The sequence below is a fragment of the Propithecus coquereli genome, unplaced genomic scaffold (assembly GCF_000956105.1).
Source record: "Propithecus coquereli isolate 6110/MARCELLA unplaced genomic scaffold, Pcoq_1.0 Scaffold446, whole genome shotgun sequence".
NCBI classification, from domain to species: domain Eukaryota; kingdom Metazoa; phylum Chordata; class Mammalia; order Primates; family Indriidae; genus Propithecus; species Propithecus coquereli.
Genome location: NW_012150241.1, coordinates 771678 through 775732, shown reverse-complemented (window position 1 = coordinate 775732; position 4055 = coordinate 771678).

Sequence of the window (4055 nt, the reverse complement as noted above, 5' to 3'; positions counted from 1 at the left end):
TAAACAAATTGATATTCTATGCATATCAATTTACAATATGCATCTTTATGCAAATATGTTCATAGCATACATGCCAATGAGATGAATGATTGAATAGTTCAATAACTGAGTTGCTCCGATTCTCAGCTAAGCCACAAGAATGTTTGATGGTTCACACAGGAAATGGATTGTTGACCATGTTTATGTTGAATAGGGAATCAGTTTCCAACTAGAATTGACACAAAAATAGAGTTTAAAACTAGCTTCCAGGTGAGCAGTGGGGAGAATAGAGTATACAGATTAGAGAGAAAAAGGATAGCATTAACAAACTCATTGCTGGTGTAAAAATAGATTGTCATCAGGTATTTTGCAGGGAGCTTTTGGGCAAAGTAACATCAAGCAAATCTGATTAAGGGTTGTCACCATTTCCCTACAGAGAACATATAGAAAAATAAACGTCAGAATCTTTTGCAAGTGTAATTTTTTGTGGGCCAGACACTCCCTGCATCAGGATCACTAGCTCTGTGTGTGTGCGTTGTGTGTTTGTGTGCGAAAATATGCAGATTCCTGGCCCCTACCTTGAATATACTGAATCACTAATTCAGGGTCTAGAGTCCATGAGAATGTATTTTAACAAACATACACAGGTAATTCTTAAACCCACTAAAGATTGAAAATACCATCAATTGCCGTTAAATAACACAGTATATAAAATTTCTTCCTAGAATGGGTTCAGTCCTTCTCAGTGGACCCTTTTGTCAAGGTTAGAGTGTCTAAGAAAGAGAGATTAACAAAGTAGACTAAGGCTAGCTAACCAGCTGACTTTAAATAATAAAACCTAAATCTATCTATGAATTACAATCAGGGCTCTATGTTTCAATCCTTAATCAAAAAAAAAACATAAACAAAACATTTAGTATAGAATTATTTGAAAAATTCCAAAAATATTTAAAACTTTATACATCAACATCACTACTAGCAATCGGAAGTATAACACTGATTTGAATAAAAAGGAAACCGAAGATCCCATTAATTCCATTCATTTATGAATTACTTTAACAAACACAGGTGGTAGGCACCGTTGAGACCCACAAGGAAAGATGCCAGAAAAACAGACAAGAGAACAAAGAGTTACAGTGCCTTCTGCTTAGAGTTACCTTAGAGAGGAGTGCTCAAACTGGAGAGCCGAGAAAGCTTTCTCAAGGCAGAAACAATTTAAGTGGAGCTGAAATCTGAGCTATCTAGGACAACGATTTAAGAAAATAGGTTTCAGGCAGAGGAAATAGCATGTGCAATATTTTGTAGTGAGTGATTCAAAGCGTAATGGCTCTGGAGTAAGAATTCCTTGGTTCAGATTCCTATTCCCTCACTTACTAGATCTGTGACCTTGGGGAGATCACTTCACATCTTTAAACTTCAATTTCTTCATCCTAAAAATGGGAATAATAATATTGTGTCAAGAGGACATTGGTAGGATCAAATAAAGAAATGCAAATAAAGTTCGTTGCATAGGAATGTGCATGCGATCAGTGCTGAAACATGCCAGCCATCATTGTCTCTGACATTGTTGTTACCATAACAGGTAGAAGGGAGAAAGAGAAGGAACAGGAGGCCCTGAAGTGCCTTTTTAGAAATGAGGTGAGTCTCTAGCAAGATTATAAAGTCAATGAACAAAACACGAATTTTGATGGCTTCCAAAAATATTCCACCCCACCCACTAATCTTTATTAAATAAATCAGAGATGAATTATGGACATATTTATTGGATTAGAATCTCATCTTTGCATTATTTTCAAAACAGCAAACATGCATGGTAACAAGCACAGAACTGGAGCCTCACTTAAGCCAAATTTCAATGTAGACAGGCAGCTTCGATTGGCAAAATGAAAAGATTTTTGTTGGCAGCCATAATCAGAACATCTATCTGGTCACAGAAGCATCCATGTGAAGCCAATATAGAGAAAATTGTGATATGTAATTAACAAAACATTTGTCTCTAGATCATTCTTATTAGAAATTTCAATACTTGATTAAATTAATATCCATCCACACTTGAAAACAAAGTAGTTAACAAAATTCATAACTTTTGAAAAGATTTTTGTTGGCAGCCATAATCAGAACATCTATCTGGTCACAGAAGCATCCATGTGAAGCCAATATAGAGATAATTGTGATATGTAATTAACAAAACATGTGTCTCTAGATCATTCTTATTAGAAATTTCAATACTTGATTAAATTAATATCCATCCACACGTGAAAACAAAGTAGTTAACAAAATTCATAACTTTTCCAGACATATTTTCAAGAAAATTAAAATTGTGTGTATATTTTCAATACTCAATACTTTCTCAGAAAGATGCAATTGTCTTAGACCCTCTCCCTAGAAAGCTCATCAAACATGATATCAGGAAAAATTAACAAACAGAGAAGAGAAGAAACTAAAAGTCATCACCATGCTCAAATAGAATTTTCTTCTCTTCTTCTGCAGGCAACTTCGAGAGATTACCTGGGAGACTTTATCTGTGTAATAAGACATTCTTTGTTCACAGGGAAGTTCTGCCCCTCACCTTCCCACCCCCTCTAACAGATCTCAGAGAAACTTTACGCCACTCATTGTTCTTTGGGTTCATTTGATTCCCCTGATAACCATTTATTCCCGCACCCCCATTTCCTTTCCCCTATGGAGAAGGTATTTAAATCTCAACCATCTAGCCCTTGTTTAAATCTTCCATTCTGGAGACCTCCACGTCCATGTACGCATTAATAAATGTGTTACGGCTTTTTCCCTCTATCAATATGTCTATTGTCACTCAGCAAATCTTCAGAGAGGGCAAAAGGGAAGTGTTCCCTCTGATCCCTACAATTTCAATCAGAAAATGCCAGAATAACTGTTGAGAGCAATCACAAGTGGGAAATACATTATTTAAAAAAGAAATGCATTCCTCAGAAAATAATCCTTAGAGAAATTTGAAACGAAAGTTAAAATCAGCTGAAAGACGTTTTATATAAAAACCACACATGGTCAGATACTTTTTTTCAATATAATTCTTTAAAAATACTCAGACATTAAAAACTAACTACTACAACTCATTTTCTGCAATGTCAGCTCTTCAGCCATGGTGGCATTAAATCTATGACTATTTAGGACCTATTTGAAGTTAACAATTTTTGTGGAAATTGAGACTTAGTTGGTCTAGAATGCCAATACTGAGAAAAACTTATTTTGATTTTTTTGGTAGGTCTGCAAAAATTTTACAGTATATACTGTAAGAACTTGGCAAAAAGCAGGAACCAAAAGTCAATAAAATGTCCGCTCTGATTACAAGTATCTGTTGTAAATGACAGCAATGCCTTGAACAGCTGGATGAAAATTAATTTTTCTTGGTATTTAAGATATTCAAGTTCCAAATAACACACTTCAGAGTCCGAACACACCGGTAAGTCCAAGACAACTAGGGAAAGTATTTATTGAGTACACCATTAATAAATAAACAGTCATTTTCTGTGTCTAGCAAAGATATTCAAAGAAATATTTTTCGAAGAAATTAAGTTTACACAAGTTAGAGAATTTTCTCCTAAAGGAACACAACCCTTAGTGATTGCTCAATATGCTTACAATATGTTAATGAAAGAGTCCTACATAGAGTCAAGTAAAGTTGAAAGATGTTTCATAAGAAGCCTGAAACCATAGGTTTAAAGCCAGTATTTTTTTAATATGAGAAGAGATTTCACATTTAATGAACACTTGTGACATCCAGATAACTGGAATGGAAAATCAACATACGTTAGCATTGTCTGCAGCTCTGTCTATACTGAGGGCAAAATTGTTTTCAGTATCCCTGTTTAGCTCTTTACCACTTCTATTAATTCCATCTTAGGTTAGGGAATATACGGTAAAAATAAAACTTCACTGAGGAACGGGACATATATGTGTGTATATTTTCTGCAATGGAAAAAAATACTCTGTATTCAACGTGGATAAGCACATGTAGAGTGTTCAGAATGATTGTGTTTTTTTTTACCTTTAATTTTATTTAATTTTCTGTTTTTTTGGTATGTCCTGTTTACTTTATT